Source organism: Phoca vitulina, unplaced genomic scaffold (assembly GCF_004348235.1).
Source record: "Phoca vitulina isolate PV1807 unplaced genomic scaffold, GSC_HSeal_1.0 scaffold3, whole genome shotgun sequence".
Taxonomy (NCBI): domain Eukaryota; kingdom Metazoa; phylum Chordata; class Mammalia; order Carnivora; family Phocidae; genus Phoca; species Phoca vitulina.
Genome location: NW_022589706.1, coordinates 92,425,045 through 92,451,550, shown reverse-complemented (window position 1 = coordinate 92,451,550; position 26,506 = coordinate 92,425,045). Strand labels below are relative to the sequence as shown.

Below are 26,506 nucleotides of genomic sequence, written 5' to 3'. Positions count from 1 at the left end.
GTACCTACTATGTGTCAGGCCCTTTGTTAGTTGCTAGGATAATCAAATCACACCCATCACTCAGTGACAAGATGTTTCAAGAAGAAAATGAGATATCTGAGAAAAGTTTTTTGTTCTCTAAAGTGGTAAACAATGTTTAAAAATATTAATATAGTCTAAAATAAGTTTTCTCGAAGATGGTTTATAGTCAAATGCCATTACTGAATGACTTAGAGATGAGTCAAACAATTTTAGGTATCAACTCATTCTTCTCACTCAGGCCCAGCCCAAAGACCTTCTTATTGTTAGGGAAACACTCCAGAATTGTTCTTGCTTCTGGGCCTTTGCTCTTGGTGCTATGCCTCTTTCCCAGATCATTATATTTTTTTAAAAATTGCATTTATTTTATGTCTCTGCTCCAATATTACCTTATCAGAGAGGCTTTTCCAGACCATTCTTATAAACTTGGCAACAACACACGTCTACCTCCTGAGGTCCAGACTTTCCCATCTTCTTTGCCATACATTACTTTCTCCACAGCATCTGTCAGTACCTAATATGTTATACTGCTTACTTGTTCATTTATTTTTAAAAGATTTTATTTATTTATTTGAGAGTGAGTGAGAGAGAGAGAGCACAAGCAGGGGGAGAAGCAGACTCCCCGCTGAGCAAGGAACCCAATACAGGGCTTGATCCCAGGACTCCAGGATCATGACCTGAGCCAAAGGTAGATGCTTAACTGATTGAGCCACCCAGGTGCCCCCTGTATACTTGTTTATTGTTGTCTACTCCCACTGAACACAAGAAATATGAGAGCAGGGACTTTGCCTGCCTCATTCACTGAAGATTGCCCAGGGCCTGGCACTCGTAAAATTTGTTGAATGACTAAACAAATGAATCTATGCTTCTGAATTGAAATTTTAGGTAGTTGAGCCTGAAGCTGAAGTACAGTTCTGGAACTAAAAAAGTAACTAAAATTGAGAAAAATGAGTTCTTTAGACCAGTCCAGCTTCTCTGGAATAGCAGTAAAAGCAAAAAGGATGGTGACTCTAAACATGGAAAGAGAGAAAAGGCCAGCCAATTTGAAGAGACCAGAAATAGAAATGACCTAACATCTGACAAAGACTTCAAGGCAAGTCAAGCTACCAGAATAATTTACTATGACTTTCTGACAACATTCTAATTGGGAGGCTATTAAGAAAGATAATAATGTGGTTTCTGGAGGGAAGGTTCCAGGGCTTGAATCCCAGCTCCAAGACACTGAATAACTTTCATCTTGGCAAATGCCTTTCCTGAGCCTCAATTCTCTTATCCTGAAAAAAATGGGTGACAATGCCTACCTCATAGGGTTATAAGTTCTGGATGATGTTGTTTGTGTAAAGCTTAGTGCCTTGAATATGATAATCACAATAAAATTTTAATACCTTATCCTAATTCTAAAAAGTATGTATAACATTAAAAGTGATAAACATTGGACATGAGTGGTTTAAAAAAAGGAAAAAAAAATGATAGGGATATAAAATGGAGTCAACTATAGTACAAATATAAAAAATGAACAATTAATATGTTGGGCACTGATATTAGTTCTGTTTTGGCTGTATTGCAGTGGACATGGTGGGGGAAGCATATTACTACAACTGGAAAAGGGGAAAGACCCCAGGAGTTCTTTCATGGAGATTGTCCTCTATTCCCTCAGGGGATGAAAGAAATATTTGGCAACCAGAACCTGACTAGAGAGTCCTCTGCTTGGGATGGAACTAAGAATGCACAATAAATTATGATAATCACAGGGTAGAATCACAGAACGTTAGAAGTGGAAGATATTTTAGAGATTGCCAAACCTGGTATTTCTCAAATTGTTGCACTAAAGCATCTGTCTTTGAACAGGAGGATAAACGTATAACTGCCTATCCCTCATATTCCTGAGACTTTGCTCTATACATTGACATGGTTCCTATAAATAAAAAGATTTCCCTGGAGTCTATGCTTAACTGAAAAATCCTAGGAGATTTTTCAATAATTTACTTGGTTTTAACAGAATAGTTTTAATTGTTCACCAGTTAAATTATAAAAGCAAACCAAAGCAAAATAAGAAAAAATCATTTTTTGTTAAATTTGCAAAATATAATTCTACTCATGTATATTATTTTAATTTCATCTCTTCTTAGCTGATCTAATCAGACCTTCTTGTAAAACTCTTGTACCTCATAAAAGCTCTTTTGGCCTGGAATTATTCTCCACTAAAGAAGCTTCTTTTAATACTGGGACTTAGGTCACAGACATTTGAAAGTTACTTATGTCTGACTAATTTACCTAAAGGGAAGTATTTCCTTCCTTTCCTGATTTCTTTTTCCTTTTGAGTGAAAAAAGTTATGAAAAGTTATAGGTTTTAAATAAATAATATCAAAATCAGTCAGAAATAGTGCTTGCAGATTTTAACATCAGGTTTTATAATATTTATTTGTTAATGGGATAAATAGCAGCTTGTTTGTATTGCTCTCCCAGTTTGCATGATTTCAACCTTCTCTTGCGAATAGAACGTTCATCTATTTTAATTAATTAAAGGTCAAAGAATCCACAGCCAATTAATGCAGAGTTAAAAAGCCCATGACTGCTGACTTCATATTTATCCTCATGGGCTTTAATAAGATGGTGCAGTCCATTCCATTTTAGAATGCGCCTCTCAGTGGTTTGTAAATGCCTCAAAAACTGATTTCTCAAAGCAGAACTACACTTTAAATTAGATTTGCTCTCAAACTTTTGCTCCCTGTTTAAAATATCTGACATTCAGCTCTTTGTGAAATGTGCAATCAAATGCAGGATAGCTCAGTGCCCTACCAGGTTCTCTCAGCAGGGCTGTGTTAGCTGTATAGGTGAAGGAGAAGGTTCTTTAGGTGGCTTCTTATTCCTGATGGTGAAGTAAGGGGTCCTGTGAGACAGTGCCATGAGGATCAGATGGTCCTTTGTCCTAGCTGCTCCATGGGCCGGTTATATAGTCATTTTATGAATTTGTGTTTGTGGCAGGTGGTCTCTTTCCATTGGTGCTCTAGCCCTGTGCCCTTTTTCTTTTTAGGCATGTTCTTTGAGCTACAACAGGGGTAGCCTTTATGTCCATGATGGACTTAGCTTGACATGTCCCTTCTTTTTTGGCTAGACTTTTTCCCTTAGTTATCACTGCTTCTACCTTTTTCTCAAAGTTTATGCCTTACTCTTCATTGCTCAGGATCGATAATGAGCTCCTAGTTACATGAAACCCTTTTTATTTTTAAATATATCACTTGTTATAAAATACTCTGTCATACGCCTCCTGTTTGGAAAGAAGGTGGAAATATTCACCAGATGCTGATGTGTAATTGGCATGTGGGTTTCACATGTACACAGGCAAAGAACAGAATAGAAACTTCAGTGCTTTAGTCTTTGAAATCATTAAACAGAATATTGAAGATCACGTTTGCTAACACTGTGACTTCAGACCATTCCCAGTATCTCTTCTAATAATAAATCCTAGGCTTGATTTAAATTTTGAATTATAATTGGTAAGTTGACTCTAAAAACTGGGAAAAGATGCTGTTATTTATTCGGGTTGTTTTTCTCCCCCGCAGCTTTATTGGGTTATTTTATCCGATTTAGGTCACCAAACAGTTGTTTGTTCTCAGTGACCCAGTTCAGATGCAAATCAATGACCTAGATGGGAGTCCTCTTACTACTCCAGGAGGCCAGGGCAACCTCTACTCAGTTCCCTCATGGGAAGTTTTTTCCTTTACAAATATAACTTCACATAAAACTAAAATTAAAGTGTAATCAGTGATAGAACTGCCTGGGTCCAATAGGTTCTATAACATTGTCTGCACATCACTAAAAAATATCACATATATCCCATTACTAAGGAAGAAAGGACTTACACACCAAAGTAATTGACATATTTCTGCATGATTGATTAAAAACTTTGAAAAAGTTTAAAAAATGTTCTTTTCCCATAAATGCTTCCAATATTATAAATTCCAAATAAGAGCTGCACTTGTTATTCCCTGAACCTATGGAAATCACCTGCCTCAGTTGAATAGACCCGACAGTGCCCTATCCTCCCCGTTTGCCTCATGTGCCGTCTAATACTATCACAACAGAGGCGACTGGCTATCAGGGAGCCCACACAGCCTGGACATAGAGGCTGTGACTTCATACCTAAGCTTCTCAACTAAGACACAACCGAAGTGTCAAGGACGTTACCACCCACTCTGTTCTTTATTACTCTGTTTGAAAATACGCCCAGTGGGTTTTAAAAGTGGGTTTTGGAAAGTTAATTTGAATGCAAACATTTCAGAGATTAATAAAGTTATACAAAATTGACCAAAACCAAATTGCAATTTCTTTGTTTTAGAAGCTTGTTACGATGGACTGTGTAAAATTAACATTCCAAGAGACACTGTAAAGGCTGAGGAGACTGAAGAGTTGAAGTGTTCTTTCTTCAGGCAGCCCGGCGCTGTGAGCAAGCACCGTGTGCAGCCAGGCAGGCCCTGGCCACTCCTCATTGGAGTTCACTGAGAACAGTGCGTGCGCATTTAAGATACTTGTGAGTTTCACATTTATTTGTATGCTGTGTTAGCTTGCTTGTTATTCTCAATTAAATACCCTAAGATCAACATGGGGAAAAACTCATATTCTATTTTGACCATGGTTTTGGTAATTGCTGATAACCTTAAACATCTGCTTTCATCAAATTCTGAATAGTGATTAGTTTGATAAGGAATGGCTTAAAATGTTATTCTCAATTCCCTCACTGCCATTATTTTGATTCTCAATCTTTTTTAAACTGGATACTACTGGGGCTTATGTAGATGTCTATCATTTCTGTTATTTGACTGGTACTTTCACAGAAAACCCAAGTGGTGACTAAGGTTTTGGCCAACTGTTCTGCTTATTTTCAATTTCACTCTGAACAAGGGTGGGAACTGAAACCAAAGAAAGAAAAAAAATTATGTAACACTATAATTCTCTACCATCCCTAGTATGGTGAGTTTCCCAGTACCTGAAATCATCCCATATTCCAGTGTGTCTAACAACATCCCACAGGTTCTACTTGGGGAACACTATCCTAGTAGAGAACTGATAAGGTCAGCCTGCCTTGCATTAAAATCCAGGTTCAGAACTTGGAATTGTCTCTTGGGCGGAAGTGTAGTAAGTCTGTATTTGGCCTTAAGTACGCATATTTTGTGTGTTGTCCTTTGTAACATAGAGAGAAAGTCTGGTATGGAAACTGGAAAAGAATCCTTAAAAAGTCATCTTTCTCAGAAAGACAGTAACTTATGCCTTTCAGAGACACACCCCCTTATCTCCACCTCCCCACACCCCCCAATAATACAGGCCAAGTATGAACCCTAGAGAAGCTCTGGGTTGGCAGCCAAAGTTCCAGTTCTATTAGATGGCACTGAAATCCTAGGATAGACTGGAACCGATTAGGGTTATTCATGGCTGAGAGAAATCCTCCCACTCTGAGATATTATCACAAGGTGACGGTTCCATGAATCTGTGACTGTAGGGGTGGGAGATTGGTGGTAAGAAAGGAAGGGAATATGGAATACAAAAGACCTTCTAGGATTCTCTTTATCAGGTAGAAAGAATTGTGACTTTCTCAGCCTTCCCAGTGATCTGGCACAACAGCAGCCAACTCAGGGGTCCCAAGGTATCCCTGAAGAAAGGCCAGAGCTACCGCGGATCCAGCAGAAATGGTGAGCTGGCCCTCCAAGCATGTACAAGTGCTTTAATGGAGCACTACATTTTGTGCTACCAAGGGAATGATGAGGATACTAGAAAGCTGTAATTCTGATTTTGAGATAAAAATAATGTAACTTTACATTTGTATTATTGCTTATAATTCACAAAAACCTTCCACATATCATCTCACCTGATCCTTACAACAACTCAAGAGAGGCAAGGCATAAACTATTAATGCTACTTCACATTTAAGGAAACCGAAGCTTAGATAGGTTAAGTAACTTGCTTAAATCCACACAGTAAATAAGAGGCAGAATATGGGATTTAAACCCATATCTCCATATGGTCTGAGCTGTCTTGTCTAGAAACAAGAAAACTAAAAATATCTTGACTAATATACTTTCCAAGTATAATATCTGATATAGACAAGTCTTTCAATTCTTTTTTTTTAGAATATAAAACCACCTTTCTTGCCACAAACCATGCCTTTTACATCTTTCCACACTAATATTTTTGTATTAGTGTAGAAAGATAATGTGTCTTACTCATTTTATGTTTATTTCTTAATCTACATTCTCCCCCCATGTATAAAATCTTGTGTTTATATGTATATATATATATGTGTGTGTGTATGTATTACATATATATGTAATCTTTCGTGGGTATGAATTAACCTTTCATTTTTCTGTTAAAAAAAAGTATTTAATGCATTTAAAATGGATTTAGTATTACTAGGCCAAGAAATTTAGGCCAAACTGATGAAACTATAGCACTTATAAGTTCACTCATTTACAGTAGAGAGTGTAGATTAAGGCTTGATATCCTGAGAGTTAAGGTCTTAAAAGTGCTCTATTGTGATTCTCCACAAGCAAGAATGACTTTCACATTGACACTAAATGTGATTTTCTGTCCTTAGGCCAAGCAGGTTGGCAGATTGCTTTTATGTAATTCCTGTGAAGCTGGCAGGAGGTGACTCATATACATAAATGCCTCTTTCAATCAGGAAGAAGGTGTCAGAGGGCGGGTGGGTGGTGTCTGGATGACTAAGTTTTAAGATGTTAGGGGTACTGAAAAAAACAGTTAAAATGAGGGTTTCTAGGGAGATGCACACATGAGAGTCTCAGGATCATGTCAATGAATCAAAGGAAAACTTTGAAAAGATCCTACTACATTATTTGAATCTTAGTGCTTATTTCCTAACACTATGCAAAGAGAAATTCCCCAGACTACGTGTAACTTAAAAACAGCCCAGAGTTTAAACAAGTTCTAGGAATGAGACTTGATTGCAAGGTGATAAACTGGAATATTAAGTACATTGTATGAAAGGGACAGAGGAGTTATGGGTATGAGAAAGTTATGAGGAAGTCACAGAATCTTTTAGAAATCGACACAGTGGAAGAGTGAAGTATGTGCCTGAGAAAATAAAGTGCCTATCACATTTAAGTAAAACAATGACACTTTCCTACAAATGGTAGGTATGGAACAGAATAAAAATCTCTATTGAAATCCTTGAACCGATTTCAGATAAACGCAAAGTAACAGTAAGGCCAAGTTTCTAGGTGGTAGTTCATAATAGCCAATGTCCTCAGTAAATGCCCAGTGGAACAGATAAAGGCCAATATGGTAATTGAATTCCTAGGGAAAACTGACCAGGTTGACAAAGTGAAATTCTTCATTTCATGGCTTTGTGTTCTGGTCTTCTCATGAAGCTATTCTTATATATCTGTTACTTTTTTTTCCCCTTAAAAATTTTAAAGGGGTCAGAGCAAAAAAACAAAAACAAAAAACAAAGAGTGGAGCATATATGAAATTGTTAATAATAACCAAGAGTGATCAACATGAGCAAGGAGCCTGGACTCAACAATGTTATCAACGAAAGATTGCAACACTTTTTTACTCACTATTACACTGCATACTATGTTGGTCTGTTGGCTTTCCCTATACTATAATATCAATTTATTATTTTCAGAGACTCCAAGCTTATTTTCAATTACAGCACCAGAACAAGTTATCAGTACTTTTTTTTCTGTTCATATCAGTATAAACACTATATATGAATTCTAAGTGTCTCCAGGAAGTTCTGGGACTGTTGTTTGAACTCTTCTACTATTAGGCTTTTTTTTTTTTTTGAGTTTTCTTGATGTGATGAGTTTCCGAGAGAGCTAGAAGCATTATTTCAGAATACTTTTGATATGGTCTGCTCCTGCCAATAAACTTTTCAGAAAATACAGAATCTTAATTCTGCAGCAAATCTAAGCAAACTTCATTCCAGTGTTCAGAAGCAATACTTATTTCCCCCAGACTGATTTTTATATGAGTTGCTTTAAAGAATGTATGATCAATTTTCTGTGCAGAATTGATAAGAAAGAAAATTCCTATGGAACTAAGTAAAAAAAGGCATGTTTTCACCTTTGTTTGTTTTAGTGTAGCATTAAGAGTGTATCTTCTAAAATTAAAAGTGAGTTTGTATGATTTATCTGAATGTTTTGTTACTATCGTAGGCTTACTATAATTACTTTTATAATTTGTTAAATGAAATGGCTCTTGAAAAAGCCAACATACCACACAAGTGTTCATACTTGCATTTCTTGAAGATGTCATACTGTCATTAAGGTTCCTGAGAGATTTGAAAGCCACCAAAACTAGGAATCATATTCAAAAAGAGTGAGAAAAACATCTTGATTGAGCCTACAGATCTGGCAATAGACTTTGGTACAAACAGTGGCATTTGGGACACAAGTATACCTCAAACCTAACATATTGTGTATATCATTGTCCCAAAGGACAGACAATTGAGAGAAGTTAAGATTGAATGGTTCAAAATTTAAAAGGCAGAGTCAGATAGGGTTGGGCTTCTACGCTTCCATTTACAAGCTATACAACCCTGGGTAATGTTTCCGTCTCTCAGTCTACTCTTTTGTAAAATGCCATCTTCTTTATGCGAATGCTATGAAGAATGACTAAAAATAGTACATGGAAGCACTGGATTAAATAATCAACTTAAAACACACAATAAGTCTTTAAAAATGTTATTTCCTTTACCTTTATCTTTACCTTTTCCTAATGAATGCTTCTATAGCAACAAAAAGCAAATTGGCACTCCCAAGGTATGTTTGAAATCAGGTCCAACAGTGTTGGTTTAGTAAAGTGGGTGTTTTAAGTACCTCTCATCAAAGTGTACTTAGAGCTAGTGCTAATTAAAGCAATATTTATTGAGCAATGGGCATTTAATGTTCACTAGGCTCTGGGCTAAGGATGCACAAGCTCATTTAACCCATTGAACAACTCGCTGTAGTTTTTTTTAAAGATTTATTTATTTGAGAGAGAGAGTGAGAGAGAGAGAGGGAGAGAGAGCACGAACCAGGGGAGGGGCAGAGGGAGAGAAACCCAAGCAGACTCTCTGCTGAGTGCAGAGCCTGAGGCTGGGCTCAATCTCATGACCCTGAGATCATGACCTGAGCTGAAATTAAGAGTCAGACACTCAACCGACTGAGCCACCCACCAGCCCCAAAGATTTATTTATTTATTTGAGAGAGAGAGAGAGTGAGAGCGCTGTATGGGTGTAAGTGGGGGGGAGGGGCAGAGGGAGAGAATCTTCAAGCAGACTCCCTGCTGAGCGCAGAGCCCTACCAGGGCTTGATCTCACAACCCATGAGGATCATGACCCAAGAGATCACAAGCTGAGTGGAAACCAAGAGTCAGTCACTTAACCAACTGAGCCACCCAGGCGCCCCAACAACTTCTTGTTGTATTATCTCAATCTACTCAACTACTCACTGAATTAGGGCTATCATTTAATTTGTTTTAAAGATGTGGAAACTGAGGCACACAGAGGTTAAATAAATTGATCAGAAATTAAAAACTGAATTTTAATTAATTTTTAAAAAGACTAGTTATTTGAGAGAGGCAAAAGCGATCACAGAGGCAGAGGGAGAAGCAGACTTGCCGCTGGAGCGGAGAGAGTGATGCGGGGCTCGATCCCAGGACCCTGAGATCATGACCCGAGCCGAAGGCAGATGCTCAACTGACTGAGCCACTCAGGTGCCCCCAAACACTGAATTTTAATTTAGTTTAAGAAAAGGAATATGGGGTTTCCTTTGCAAGAGGACTATGTAATTTTGGGATTACATGTTCATAGCACTAAATCCGTATTACCTTTCAAAACTTATGTTGAAAGCATTAATAAGCTATAACACAATTCCATGAAGAAAAGCTGTGATGGTATTGAAAGACAATTCTCCACAGTACTCTTGAATTCCTGCACGTCTTGTGAGAGGAAGCACTAACTGCCTTTGCTACCAGTCTTTTCAAGGATGTTTGTAGAGCAAACAACCTTGTAAGACAGAGACAGTCCTCTTCAGAGCAAAGGGCAAGTTTGCTTACTTTCCAGTATAAAAAAGACTGTCTACCTCCAGGGCAAAGGTCATGCAAGCTTACCACCCATGATAAAAGATTCATGTCCTTAGATTAGGGTTCCTCTTTTTTATGCAACCCACTGCATGTGCAGATATCAATCATCTGGAACTCGTCCCCTCACCCTTCAAGAACTGGCACGCAGAGAACCAGCTCAAATGTGGATACTCTGGCCACTGCTATTGCTGTGAGTAATAAACTGCCTTTTGTCAGCATCCAGGAAACTGTGGCAGGCTGACCTGTTAGCTTGCAAGTGGGGGTGAAATCTCAGACCCTTCAGAGTTTTTAACACTTGGCAAAAGGAAAATTGTCAACATGAATGGACAGCAAAAGATCCAGTTTATTTAAGGTATTATCTAAAGCAACTGCAAAAGGATACAGGTGGGAAAAATAATCATTCCCAAAGGCTGTACTTTATCATGGACCAGAGAAGCTTTGAGATAGGAATTTGTGTGTGTACATGGAAAAAAAAAGTAGAGGGCATATTGCTTGAAACCATGGAAAACTCATGAATATACATGGCTGTAAACAGCTTTCTAAAGACAGGTACACTGTGCTGCAGATGATTTATATGTTTGCTTCTGGTTTGAAAATGAGCATTGGTACTAGATTCACAAAAGCTGTTAAATTCTTCTGAGGCTGAACACTGCAGGAAATGGTTTCCTGTCTATATTCTTACAAAGACAATAAGCTGGCTTATGACTTTGTGCAACTATTATATTTGGCAAATTGGGTGGAGAAAGAAGGGTTAATTTACTGTGAGGTATAATTCACTGTTAATAAACTGTAACAAGCATCAGTAAGTAAAGAAATGGTAGCTTAATGGGGATACAGCAAAGAGGCATTTTCTTCCTTCAAATGTACTTAATTAACACAGTTCATCCTCTGGGGGGGCAGAAATAATGAGACCATAACAGCCCTTGCCTCTGGATTTTGCTAAGTCTGTATAAGAGCAACAAATTACTTCACATGTAGCAAATCCCTCCTGTTACATGTGAAAGATCTTGTCATACATACATTTTAATTTAGAAATAAGTAAATCTATTTGTGAAAAACTAAGCAGCACATTTTTATAACTCAATCTACTTTTATATCAACGGATAACACAATCTACTACTTGCATTGTACATATTATTTAAAAATAAACTGAATTTTATATGCACATAATTGTGATGTGTACTGAGAATAATGGATGCATAAGTGTAAAAATCTTCCATAAGATGCAGTATAACTTATAGGAGATAAAAGGGAATCGACATGTAAATATCCAATGACTGCCAGGCACAACTTCATTTAGACTTCTTCAAAATTCATGAGGTAGATATTATCATCATCCCTATTTTAAAGATGAGAAGACTGAGGTTCAGCTGGGTTAAGCAACTTGTTCAGGTCTCACAACCTGTGTGGACCTGAGCATTGAGCACATGTTTGCTCAAGTCCAAAGCCTCATTTTCTTTTCACTTTACATCTCTTCCTTGTGTGATAAAGATAGGTTCTAGGAAGATAAATTCATTTATTATCCTGGATTCATATTATCCATCATAATGTCTTTAAATAATTAATCCAACAGATATTTATTGAGAGAGCCTATGTGCTATGTGTATTACTCTGTGGTAGGGACAATGAAGGACATTTAAAAATGCCACATAATCTTACTATGAGGAGTCTATAATCTGATGGAAAAGCATACATGTGAAATGTAAAATGGAGGGCAGTTTGTGATCCAGAACTTTAAATGAGATTTTCATGAATTAATTTAGGAAGAGGACATTCCCTAAAAATAAAGAATGAGATAAAGAATTCATTCAGAGTCTCAGCCATTTCTGTGACATCTAAATATATCTCAGCCATGACCTTAGTGATGAAGTGCCCCAGGTCTGGTCGTCTTTTATTCTCTTCTCTACTGTCTCTTCCTAGGTGATTTCATCCAGTGCTAGGGCTTTAAATACCATCAATATGCTAATGACTTTTCAATTTATATCTTTCCACCTGACTTCTCCCTGAACTCTAGACCTGCATACCCAACTGCCTGCCCATCTCCACTTGGACACCTAAAAGGCATCATACACTTAACATGTCTAAAAGAGAACTCCTGATTTTTTTTCCCCCTTAATAATAAGTAACACAGTGAGACAGGCACTGTACTAAGTACTTTACATGTGTTTAATCATTGAATCCTTAGGGCACACCCATGAGGTAGCTGCTATGACAGTTCTAATTTTACATACAAGGAAACTGAGGCACAGAGGTTAAGTCACTTGGCCAAGGCCATTAAGTGATGAAGATGCGATGTCATTTTAGTCTATATCCACAGTGCATGCCGTCACAACCGCTGCAGGATACTCCTTTCCGTGTCCCCCCACTGACAGGCCAAATCTGAAGAGTTATCCTTGGTTCTACCATTTATTGAAGTTCCTCACACACCATCTATTAGCAAGATCTCTCAACGATATCTCCAAAATATATCTCAAACCTGCTATCTTTTCACCATCTTTCTGACCACCATTATCACTTATGTGGTCTATGATGGCCACCTAGCTGGGTTCTCACCTCCCAATTTTTTCTACAGTCCCCTCTCCATATGACAGCTAGTATGATTTTTTTTTTTAACCTAAATCAGACCTTATCACTACCTTGCCAAAGATCTCCAATGGCTAGTCCCTGAAATTAGATAAAATCTAAACTCCTCTCCATCCATGGCCTACCAGACCCCATGCAGTCTCTCCCTGCCTGCCTTTCTGAACTAATCTCACCTTAGGCTCCTTCACATCCACTGTGTTCCACTCACACTGGCCTCCCTTTTCTCTCTCTTAACCACACTAAGCTGTTCCGTAGGGTCCCTTTGCATGGACCTCTCTCACCCCAGATCTTTGTATTCATGGTAGGCTGATCTCTTCTTTCAAGTCTCACCTCCAGTGTTATATCAGAGAGGATTTCCCTACCCAGTGCCTCCAAGTCAGGACTCCCCTGCGCCTACCCCCAGCACCTTCCACCACTCTTGTGATCTCACTGAACGCATGTCATTTTTTTTTCATAGCTCTCTTATCTCTACCCGAGATTATTTTATTTGTTCATTCATTTTATGTTTATTGTCTGTTTCTTCTCATCAGAGAGGGAAGATGTATGCTAGCAGTGAACTTGTCTGTCTGGGCCACCACTAGATCACCAGCTTCTGCCAGAAAGCCGGGCATATAGTAGACACCTATTAATATTTTTCGAGTGGATGAGCAAAAAATGGTCTCATTTTCTTCTAGCTGATCTTATACCTCTACATTATTTAGAAGAACTAATTTTACTCATGTTAGAATTCTTTCCAAAGTGCTGCTCGAATATTCTCTCCCAGCACATGGTATGTTTATAATATTAACTGCATAAATTTACTGAGGGCATCCTGGAATTAGGTATTTGGCAGACACAGTAATTCTTACAGGTGACATACATGCTATGAAGTTGGTATTATTCTCCTTTTACAAATATGGAAACTGATGGTGAGAGGGGTTAAGAAGATTGCCCAGAGTTACTCCAGTAGAGAGGGCAGAGCTGAGATTTGGACTCAGATTGATCTGTCTGACTTTAGCTCCCATGTTCTTTTCAGCAGATATATTATGTTCAGCTGTGCAACTGGCAAGGAAAAGTAAATAATCAGAAAGATGAAATGACAGACAGCTTTTCAGTCTGTATAAATGTGAAAGCCAGGAGGAGAATGATTGAGGTCTACAAATGGTCGAGGTTGGAACAGAATGGTCATAGATTATGTAAGAGCAAGGGGCTGGGAAATTTATTTCGAATTAAAAGTAAGCTTATGGGATGTATTACAATAGCATATGGTGGAGAATAATTACATAAATATCTTTTAAATATTTTTTTAAAGATTATTTATTTATTTATTTGACAGAGAGAGACACAGCGAGAGAGGGAACACAAGCAGGGGGAGTGGGAGAGGGAGAAGCAGGCTCCCCGCCGAGCAGGGAGCCCGACGTGGGGCTCGATCCCAGGACCCTGAGATCATGACCTGAGCCGAAGGCAGACGCTTAACGACAGAGCCACCCAGGTGCCCCTCTTTTAAATATTTTAATAAGATTTTTTATAGATGCATCGTAAGTTATTCAGGGAAACCAGAGTGTCTTGGAATATCCTTCACCTGAGATGCTAAAGTCAGAGAGCTCAACCACATCTTCTCACCACATGCCCTTCCTCAGTGCTGTCAGGCAAAACATACCAGGTGCGCCAATGAATTCTAAGGAATCCTAAGTCTCAGAAAACAGTGTTCTGCTCACCCTATTTCATTGTACAGTTACTCTGTTCAGATCAGTTGATGCTGGGCTTCCCTTAGTAATGTTTTTTAAAGACATTCATAGTTTGAACTGGAAGAAACCTTAGAAATGATTAAATCCAACTCTCTCATCTCAGAAAAAGAAACTAAACCCAGAAATAATAATTTATAATTTGTAAAGTGCTTCCACATTCATAGGTTCCCTGCATTCTCACAATGGCTCTCTGGCCAAGGTGGTGCATTCTTTCCACTTCTGTCTTCACACGGGGGAATGAGGCCCTGAGTGGTTACGTGTCCATGAGCTGGTCACTGCAGGAACAGTGTGGGATACTGTGACTTGATATCTTCTGAAAAAGGCTGCATAAGCATTCTCCCTCTATGATATTGAGGTTCTTTTAATTTATTTTTTAAATTTTTATTTTTTTAAGGTAAACTCTATTCCCAGCATGAGGCTCGAACTCATGGTCCTGAGATCAGGAGTCTCTTGTTCTACCGACTGAGCCAGCCCCAAGGTTCTTTTAATTATGATAATTTTTATGAGGTTTTCTGGGAATATCAATACAGAAAGGCTATATATCAACTTAGAAACATACTGTTCTATTTATGGAAAGTGAAATAAAAGGGAAAATGTTAACTGACTAGAGAGACTATAAGTGTAAGGAAACTAAATCCGCACTTTAGCTACATGAATGAACAAAAATTTCTGACATGTTAATTAAATTGGGGGCAATAAAGTGCAGAGACCATCACCTCCAACTGGCACATGTCTTTTTCTTTGTGAAAAAATAATATTGTATAGATCAATAATGACAGGTAACATCCCAATGGAAAAATGGACAAAGGGCAATTCTCAAAAGAGAAATAGAAATGGGCCATAAACATATGTGATCATCTTAACCCTCTGCCGCAGTTACACAAATTTAAAAATTAATGCAATAAAAATTCTTATTCATCAGATTTTCAAACGTTAAAGAATGAGTAAATCCACTGTGTGGTGGGACTTAAGGGAGTTTTTTTTTTTTCTTTTCTTTCTTCTTTGTAGTTTTCTACATTATTTGATTGTTTATTACAAAGTGCATATAAAAAACAAAGTGCATGTATTATTTTACATATTTGAAAACAATGAAAATTTATTTTTATTTTGGACAAAACAAACAAACCTAGCTCACATTAATTGGAGTTTCTTAAAGACAAATGTTTAGAGCTTCCTAACATAAAATTTCTTTTCTTCATTCAAAAAATATTCCCCTTGTTAACAATTTTTTAAGTCATCTGATGGGATAAGTCTATCCCACCTATAATTCAAGACAAACCTTTGTGATTTCTTTGATATTACATTATAAGCACATTCAATTACTTAGAAGAATATATCCCATACTGGGCGCCTGGGTGGCTCAGTTGGTTGAGCGACTGCCTTCGGCTCAGGTCATGATCCTGGAGTCCTGGGATCGAGTCCCGCATCGGGCTCCCTGCTTAGCAGGGAGCCTGCTTCTCCCTCTGACCCTCCTCCCTCTCATGCTCTCTCTCTATCATTCTCTCTCTCTCTCAATAAATAAATAAAAATCCTTAAAAAATTAAAAAAAAAAGAATATATCCCATACTTTCCTCTCATCCTCCCTCCCTCCCTCCCTCCCTCACACTGTATCTGGTCCTTCTTTCCTCCCTACTCTTCCCCTCCCCCCCCCAAAATACTACTTCTCTATCCTAGTTCTTAAACCTCTGGAGTCTTTCTTCTGACTGACCTGATATTCAGGTTCCTGAAAGATCACAGAAGCATGCACCATGCAAAATTATCCATTGTCTTCTTACTAGCTCGAACTAAGCCATCCATTTGTTGAAATCATTTCTTCAAATGCTCTGCTTCTTGTGCCTTCATGTAGAATCTACCCTATCTCCACAAGAAGTTTCACATGTGTACACGTTTGCTAAAATATTGTCACACAGTCTTGCTACATGGTATGGCTAAAAAATCAGTGAAAATAAGAATTCTTCCAGTCACAAATCAGTCTTCCAGTCTTAAAATCAGTCACAAAAACGATTAATTCTAATTCTATTATGATCTCTTTCCATTATATATTTGCTTACATATGTAGAATTAAATATTTTCATATAAAATCATTTTCTCTACAGAGAAAGATAATAGGACCCATGTCTTTGTATTTTGCAGTAATACTGAATAGTTTATTTAAATCAGCATTTCCCCAGACGTGAATATTTATCAATTGCATTAGAATCACCTACGTGAGCATATTAAACATAGACATTCCTGGACCCTCCTCCCTAGATCTACCAAGTCAAAATCTGCGAGTGTAGGGTTGAGAAATTAGCATTTTCAAACAAGCATTTTTAAATGATTATTTTGCCTCTTCTGTGATTTGGAAACTCATAAGAATAGTTTCATCTTGATAAATGATTAAATACATCTAAGCATCTCTGAATGAAAGACTGTTTAAGATGAAACTAGTGGCAAATTCTTGGACTGTTTCTTTAAAAAAATACTATATCACTCTGATTTTTATTAATTTACAAATTACAAGTTGATTCATCACTGATGACTTTAAATACATCTGTGTTTTAGGCTCATCAACAATAAAAATATAAACTGTTGAATATGGAGCTGAATATGACACAGATGATGATATGTTAGTGATTTGAAGGGTTAGCTTAAGTTTGATAATGATTTTGCTCCTTACAGACATTCAGTTAAAATAGAGAACCAGTCTGAAAACTGTTGCTGGCTTAAAAATAAAGATGTGCAGTTAATTATCTTCCTAGGCTCTCCTTGTTCTTAGGGATGTTGCGTTGACATTATGTCAATTATTTAAGTACAGAGCATTGAACACTGGGCCTCTGCCTAGGCTCTGAATTATCCCAAAGGGATGATGAACAGCCTCCTGTCACTGGCATCCATTAGAGACTGATCCCATTTAGGGAACCAGAACTTTTGAGTAAAATGAACAACTGGGTCTTCTCTGAGAATGACAACTGAATACTAACTAGTTCTTATGAAGTTATAAGTGACAATGATTTTGGAGATTTAGTACTAGCAAGAAAGTTCCAACAAGAATGAAAAATACGGATTTCCTTTTTCATTGTTCATTTGTCCCTCCATCAGATCAATGACAATGCCCCTGTATCAGATAAGAAATAATAAAGATTGGGAAAGTGTTTTCTCCCTTTACTCCCTTTAAATGCTTATTACATTTCTATAGCAGATTAGCAAATTATGCAAAAAATCTTTTGAATATTAACCTAAACTATTTTTGTCAAAGCAAATACATTAGAGTTAAAATTTTCATTATAATACCTTCTTGCTTTTGAAAATATTGTCAGATAATTGTTAAAATGTTACACAAAATTTCTTAAAGGTATTTTTCAGTATGTCAGAAATCCAAGTCTGCCAGGACACAGCTATTAACTATTTTGCTGACAGCAACTCTAACCTTTGAAAAGCTTATTGTCAAAACCACTAAATTCAATTACTGGAAAGTATCAAGGAAGTTGTCTTTCTAATGTGAACTCAAATACCTTGTCTCTTAGGATTCCTAAGGAATGGCTGTGTTATATATGTTGTTTTGGTGTAGTAGATTATTTCATTCAAGATAAAGATAGTAAAGAACCCCCATTTTTTTGATAGATGATTGTTCAATGCCTCAACCAGCTGGTTTAATTTCTACACACAACGCTTCTTCCTCTTCTCTTTTTCTTTTCTCGGAAAGCTGATCCTACTCAGTATATATAGTTTAGAGGAAAAAAAAATAGAGACAGTGAGTTACATAAAAATAAATCTGTAAATCTAAATGGGGAAACAAGAAGCAATGCTGTACAAATCCAAACACCAGAGAATCAAAGCAGGGTAGCAAGAGTGAGAACGGATAAACAGATGGAATAGAACTCCACTGTTTTTGCATTAGGGTAATTAGGGTAGGGGATTCCGAAGAGGGAGAGACTGATAAAATAAAACAAGGGTACTGAATCTGAGGTGGATACAGGAACACAGGGTAAGATAAAATGGAAAGAGGAAAAAAAAAAAAAAACCATAATGAAACTGGTGACTAGTGCTTAAGTAACTGTGTGGTAGTTCTAATGAACTGGCTTTTACATTTGGTTTTTAATTCATCTAATAATGGATGCACTTCTAGAAAAATGACATTAGAAACTACTGAAGTAGTAAATTGATGATAGTCACATATCTGCTCCTACTGAGCAATCTTTGGAGAGCTAACTTTCTTAAACTACCGAAGTGAAGAAAGGCTTACTAGCTTGCCCATGTTAACTTTTAGAGTGTAAGGGATAGGATGAGTTTAAGAGCACAATAATTTAATTGTCCTCAATTAATTACTATTGGTTCAGAGAGCTAATTAATTATTTAATTATATATATATGTCATGAAAGTTTCATTTTCCAGTGAGAACAGTAGTAAAATCTCTTGGGGGAATGAGTAGCTGTAAGAATTACTGGCATGATTAGGGGCGCCTGGATGGCTCAGTCAGTTAAATGTCTGACTTTGGTTCAAGTCATGATCTCAGGGTCCTGGGATTGATCCCACTGTCCAACTTCCTGCTCAGCAGAGAGTCTGCTTTTCCCTCTCCCTCTGCCCCTCCCCAAGCTTGTGTTTTCTCTTTCTCTCTCTCTCTCAAATAAGTAAAATCTTAAAAAAAAAAAATTACTGGCATGATTACATGAAGAGCATAGCTTGTGACAGGCAGAAAAAAAGCCTACTCCTCCCCCCCAACCCCCCAAGATGTTCAAGTCCTAATCCCTGGATCCTGTGAATATGTTACTTTTTATGGCAAATAGGATTTTGCAGATGTGATTAAGTTAAGGATCTTGAGATGAGGATTATCCAGGTGGGCCAATCTAATCACATACGTCCTTAAAAAGTGGAAAACCTTCCCAGTTATAGCCAGAGGGAGATGTGGCTATGAAAGAAAGGCAGAGAGAGATATAGCACTGCTTACTTTAAAGATGAAGGGAGGGAACATAAGCCAAGGAATGTGGGTGGACTGTAGAAGATGGAAAAGATGAGGCAATGGGTTCTTTCCTAGAGCTTCCAGAAAGGGACACCACCCTGCCAACACTTTGTACTTAGCCCATTGAAGCCCATATTAGACCTCTGACCCTCAGAACTGTAAAATAATAAATTTGGGTTGTTTTATGTCCCTAAGTCGGTGGTAATTTGTTACAGGAGCAATAGAAAATAAATATATAGCTATTTTAGTAATTGGTGCAATTAATAATTATAACTAATAATTATAATCATTGAATTATTAATATGAAAATGAAAAGCCACTTAATCTTTTTTTTTTTTTTTTTTTTAAAGATTTTATTTATTTATTTGACAGACATAGAGACAGCTAGAGAGGGAACACAAGCAGGGGGAGTGGGAGAGGGAGAAGGAGGCTTCCCGCCGAGCAGGGAGCCCGATGCGGGGCTCGATCCCAGGACCCTGGGATCATGACCTGAGCCGAAGGCAGACGCTTAACGACTGAGCCACCCAGGCGCCCCCACTTAATCTTTTAAGGTAAAATTCCAATATGCACCAAATGAGTAAATTTTAATACTTTTAAAATTTTAGTCCACTTAGAAGCTTAATAAAACAAGTTGACTATTTCCTTTGTCTATAAACAGTCCATAAATTATGTCAAGTGTATCTCATAATTTATTTTATATCAACATTATGATTTTAAGATCTATTTTGTATCTCAGGCTACAGTTTTATTATGCATAAGTGGCCTATAAAAGTTAAGAATAAAAAAAGTGCTTTAGCTATTCATTCATGCTCCCCAGAGACTAAGAGACAATATACCAGAATTTTCTGCATTTTTTGTACACTTTAAAAAATGCTAAAATGCCTGTATAAAGCACATTAAAACATTATAGGGACTGTAAAATCTGAGCATACACAGAAAGAAAAAAGTTAAATTATCTAAATTATGGGCAATTTCTGTTCTTTAATTAATCTAGCACCAAAAGTGTCTGTCACTATGCCACTTTAATTCACTACAAACTGCTAAGCTGATTAACCTGAACTGTAGGCAAAATGCCTACTGTTACTTCAAATCTTAAAGTAAAGTCTATCTTGTCCATATCATTGTAGTTATAAAATCCGAGGCATTCCAAGAGGTAGTTGATACTAAGTTTTGTTCCACATTTATAATTAAATCCATGGCAAAGCTTCAGATATGACCCATTAAGTTATAATAGACTCTATCTTGGATGCAATTTGCTATAAAATAGAATTTGGTAGGGAGGATTTGATATGGACACCGTAGTACTGTGTTCAGGTATAACTGGGAAGCAACATGAGGTGGAAAAGCTCAGCTTTGGCAGCCAGGTAGACCTGCATTTTGTATTCTGGGATGGGCACGTGCTAGCTGTAAGATCTTAGGCAAGTCAGTCTTAGTATATAAATCTCAGTTTCTTTATTTAAAGTGATGGTACTTATAGTCATTGTTTTATAGGATTTTTGTGAGTGTGGAATGACAATGAATGTAAAATAGTTAAAACAATATATGAACTCAGTAAGTATTACCTGTTTGGGGAGTAGTTAAGTACCCTCAAACATATCATTATAAAATAACTACATCTTCTGTTGGCCTAACACTATAAGCCATCATCACAGAAATACAAATGAAGATCCCTTTATATTTTGAATTACTTCCTAGAATTATGGAATATTAAAAAAATAAAAACTCTAACTCAACTCTCAATCCAGAGAAGCACATAACCCAGGAAGTGGCAAAAAGGAAAATTTTCTCCTTTGTTTTTTACTTCTTTTATAAAAAAAAAAAGTGTTTCATTGTTCATCAATGTACCCCTTGAAATCCCTATCACAGCACTTTGACAGAATAGATGTTAATAATTTTCTAAACTGAATTGGATTATCTCTAGAATCTAAGTCTTTACTCAGAGTTTTGGTCTTCTCATCTCCTGCTAGTGTGTGGAGCTTGCCATGGCCTGGTTGAGCTCTAGTACCATCTACGATGGTTCTGCTCTTTGTCATGCTTGGAAAGGAGATTCACTGTTTTGGGACTTTAACAATGTAACTAGTCACCAAATATTCTGTTTATACATTCATATGGTGTTCCCCAATAGCGTTTGTCTCCTTTAAATGATTTAGAACTCATTGTTTTAGAATGGCATTGTGAAACAAATAACTCCTTAATATTAATGGAAATACATTCTATCTCACAATCTAACAAATTTAATAAAATGTATTAAGTGTAAGCTGATAATGTGTATGAAATAGTTTTTTTTCCCTTTGCCTAAATTATTATCTTATTTCCCTATGTTAAATTATTGCCAAAAACGATTTCCAGAAAATTATTTCCTTAAAATTACTATTGCTATAATTGCTAACACACTATGACTATTTGAGTTTGATAAGAATATTAAGGGTGATGTATATTCCTGTAAGAATAAAAAATTTGACACATTATGATGCATTATGATACTGACACATTATGTCAAATTTAGAAATACTATTCCATCAAACTAAAAGAGAAACATTTCATGTACATTTATTAGAACAGTCCCAAATTGCCTAACTTTTTCACAATTCTAAGATAATTAGAGACCAGTGGATTCTGACATATTCCACTCCCACAAGCATTCAGGTGACTTCTAGGGATCCGTAATCTTCCTGATGTGAGCCACAATGGTTATACGTGAGGGAACTGTTAACTAAGCATTGTAAACTCAACAAAACTATCTTTCAAAGATGAGGCTGAATAAAGGCATTTACACTCCATAAAAAAAATCTGGGAGAGTTTACCATGAATAGACTCTCATTAAAAGACCTTCTAAAGGATGTGCTTCAGGGCGCCTGGGTGGCTCAGTTGGTTAAGCGACTGCCTTCGGCTCAGGTCATGATCCTGGAGTCCCTGGATCGAGTCCCGCATCGGGCTCCCTGCTCGGCAGGGAGCCTGCTTCTCCCTCTGACCCTCCCCCATCTCATGTGCTCTCTCTCTCTCTCATTCTCTCTGTCTCAAATAAATAAATAAAATCTTTAAAAAAAAAAAAATAAATAAAAAATAAAGGATGTGCTTCAGGAAGAATGAGATTCATTCCTTCAATAAATATATACTGAGCCAGGCATACTTCTAGGTGCTGGGGATACCTCAGTGAACAGAACAGATGAGAAAGTCTTGCCCTCATGGAGCTGACATTTTAGTAGCCAAAGTTACAAAGCAACGTAAATAAGTAAATATATATGGTATGTCCAGTAGTATGCTGTTAAACCTTTACCAACTGGCTCTTTGGGTGGGGCGGGGGTGGGGTGAGGGGAAGCCTGCATCTGTGCATTTGCCAATTTCTGTGGTGTAAATGCTACCTCCACTCCAAATTTCAAACTGCTGGCTATGTCCTGAGGGAAGAGACTTACACAATTGTCCCCCTGAGCCTGAGTGAGCTGCTTTGAGCACAGCAGTGAGGATCCTAAGTGCTAGGGAGAAAAATGAGCCGGAAAAGATGGGGAGATTTAGGGCTTGCAATTTGAAAGAGAATGGTCAGAGAAAACTTCACTGAGAAGGTACAATTTGAGTAAAGAATGGAAGGAAGTGAGAAACAGAGCCATGCACCAGTTTTGGAGAAAACCATTTTAGGCAGAGAGAACAGCAAGTGCAAACCCTGAAGCAGGAGCTGGGAATGGCAAGGAGGCCAAAGAGGCTCCTGTAGAGTGAGAGGCTCAGCAGTTAAAGGCAGGGTGTACAAGATTGTAAGAATTGAGGCTTAGGGTAAGATTGGAAGTCCCCGGAGCGTTCTGAGCTGAGGAAGGACAGGATCTAAATTATATGTTAACGGCCTCAGTCTGGCTTCTCTGCTGAAAAAGGAGTAAGCCAAGCTAATAAAACTTTGATGGTAGTCAAAATAATAATGTCTAAGATCTGGGATTCAACAACAACAACAACAACAGAGTTAACATCCAAAATAGGAAGGGCTCATCAGCCAAAGGAGAGTGGGCATGATTGGAAATAAAGTACTTCATACTTTTTGACTGAGGTGTGAAGATATTGATTAATATTAGCTAAACATACGTTTAGCACATATGTTTAAATTTCTGGAGAAACTCCTAGAAGAATAGAAATAAAATATATACATTTCAAACCAGGAGTGGGTAGAAAAAAGAAGGAAACCGACAATGAAGGCAATAAAAAACAAAGCAAAAAAAGAAGAACCTGAACAAGTGGGACAAATAGAAAGCACAAAATAAGATAGCTGAAATTAATCCATACACATTGATAATCAAATTAAGTGTAGATTGATCTTGTTAATTAAAAGACAAATATTGGCAAAGTAGATAAAAATAAAATTAATTGACAAGTTGTTTTTTAAACTAATTTATAATGTCAAGACATGGAGAGAAGACAGAACAAATACACAAATGAGATAATGTGTAATTTTTAAATAGTAACCCCCCAGAAGCTGGTTAGGCATGTTAGCATTAAGGTAACCCCAGAATGATAAAATTTTCAATTAATATATAAATATATATGTAAATATAAATGTGTATATATGTATATATATCCTTAAATAACATAGCTTTAAAGTATAGAAGGTGATAATTGACAGAAAAGCAAGGAAATATTTACAATCCACTATCAGATTTGAAGAATTAAACATACCTCCTTTGATAACATCAAGTAGTATACCCCGTCCCTCCCCCTGCCTCCACAAAAAGATCAAAACAGTAAGAACAAAGAAGATTTGAACAACATAGTTAACAAAATTGAGCTAATAGATATACATTAACTGGAGAATTGTTTTTGTCAAGTACACAAGGAATAGTATATCCAGTCATAAAGTGATCCTAGCAATTTAAAGTATTAGTTTCAAGCACACATATGCTTCTAGACAAATTGCAATTAAAATGAATATCAGCAAATAAAAGATAAGAAACAGCAGAGAAAATGGAAAGGAATTAGAGAAATATAAGAGTGGGGGGGGTTGGTGCTGTGTAGGTTTGCCACACTCAGCGCATTATAAATAGTGAACTCTCTGGAGAAATTTTTGTTTCCTTTCTATTTTTGCTTGTGACAGAATAATTGATTGCAGGTACCTTCCCCCCCCTAGACATTTGGTATGTTAAGTTCTTTTTCAATGATTTTATGAAGCCTCTGGCTTTACTGTAGCTGGGGGAGTGAGTATTCTGAGGAGAGAGAGCAGTCAGGCAGCGTAGAGATCACCTTTACACTCCAGTTACAGCCCCAGGGTTGGCTCCTAGCTAGACTGAGAAGTCAGCCAGGTCCGTCTTTTGAGCCTGATACCACTTACTTCTCAGACCTTTGTGGCTTTTCCTACTTCTATTTTCAGTTCTTTCTTTTCCCTAGGCACTCTGGGATCTTTAGTTAGTGAGGAAAATAATGATAAAGTCACTGATGACATTGTACTAAAGATTTAAGAACTGCCCTCTCCTAAGGCCACTTTTAAAATGTAGATATTTTTAAGGGGTAATATACAACAGCCAAATTAAGGAACGGTGACCTGTCAGAAACTAGTGGGAAAGACTGGGGATAGTGTGGAGATGGAGGGGGTTGCTGAGTTGCTCACCTCCAGTCACACTGTGGGCACCTCTCGTGTGCTAATAATGTATGGCTGGGCTGGTTCCTCATTTCCTCATGGATGTTAGAAAGCCTGGCAAAAAGACAATGTGTGCCAGTCTTAGAAGGAGGAGGGAGAAACATAGGAGGAAGAGAGTGATACATAGCTCTTTTATTTGTTGAGAGTATAGCTGCAGAGAGTTCCGTAAAACTTTGAAAGACCCCCTTCCCTCTTCCACTTCACAATTGTCTTAGGGGTGAAATGTTACAGGAAATGGTCTAAGTCTAGAGATATAATGGATCTTAGGCCTGAAGTGAATTCATTCTTCTAAGGGAGAATGTGAATTGTTAATATTCATTTGGTCATGGTGTGCTTTCAGTGATATCTTTAAAATGATTTAATGGCAGAAACATCTATTCATAAACCACTTTCCCTCTCCAAAACCCTCTCTGTACACTTAGTCTCGGGAAGTCTGAGGACAGGTCCTAGAACACTAGGAACTTGAATATCACAAAACTAGTCCATGGTGAATTTGAGACAAGTCTTGTCCACACACACACACCCCTTTTTCTGACTTCAATATGACTGAAATTAGTATTGACACTTTTGAAGAACATATTGTCTAAACTGTATGTTCTTTGGTTCTCTAAGGGCTATGGCTTGTAGCTTATAAATTCTGCAGCTAAAAAGGACAACACCTTAGGTCTGTATTTTTTTTCTTCCTCATGAAGAGTCATATATTTTGTGCCATGTCAGCTTCTTAGTCGCTTTGAGGCTCCTTAAAAAGTGCTCGTGTTATTCAACAGTTAAATAAGTAAAAACTGATATTGCATTGCTAATTCTGATTTTCCAATTAAATAAGGAAACACTTTTTTTGTTCCACATAAGGAAAAAAATGAAACTTTTGCAGTGATTAGTATAATTAAAATTTATGTGCTATATGCACCATCCTTCTAGTTTTGCAGGAAACATTCTATGTTGCCTTCAATTTTCTCACAATCTTTTCAATTTTCCTAACACTTTAAATAGGGAAAATATAATATTATTCATAAGTGGTAATAATTAAATAAAAGAACTTGATTAAAAATATTTCTATTAATTAGGTACTTTTAATTACCACATCCACGACCTTCTCTTAGATCACAGGCTCTTTAATCTCTCTTCCTAGGAAAAAAGATAAGGTAAGCTTACTAACTAGGTTAGCTAACCCTAGTTAGTTAGGAAGACTTATTGCTCCAGTTTGCCTGGGACTTTAAGTTTTAGCACTGAATGCTCTCAGTCCAGGGAAACCAGGATGGTTGGTCACCCTAACTCCTGTTCGCCCTCCAGCTAATTTCTCTTCTATTCTTCACATCAAAATTTTTCCATTGAGTATCGTACACTCTTCTCCTCATGTCTTAACTCTCTCATCTACTCCTGAACTTATTGCAGCTATGTCTGTGCCTCGAGGCATGCCTCTGGCCCCGTTCCCCTGGAGTTTGCAAGCGTCTCCAATGACCTTCACCTTTTACCAAAGGAGACTTCGAGTCCTTACCTTCACGGACCCAGCTGCTGGATTTTATACTGCAGATCACACCCTCCCTGACA

At 37.3% G+C, this 26,506-nt stretch overlaps 1 protein-coding gene and 1 long non-coding RNA gene across 3 annotated transcripts in view; one reads left to right on the top strand and one right to left on the bottom strand.

Moving 5' to 3' along the window:
- Positions 1–26,506, bottom strand: part of NDST3 (N-deacetylase and N-sulfotransferase 3) — a 170,410-nt gene that overhangs the window by 125,883 nt on the left and 18,021 nt on the right. The window lies entirely within an intron of this gene.
- Positions 1–26,506, top strand: part of LOC116630249 — a 192,677-nt gene that overhangs the window by 148,905 nt on the left and 17,266 nt on the right. The window lies entirely within an intron of this gene.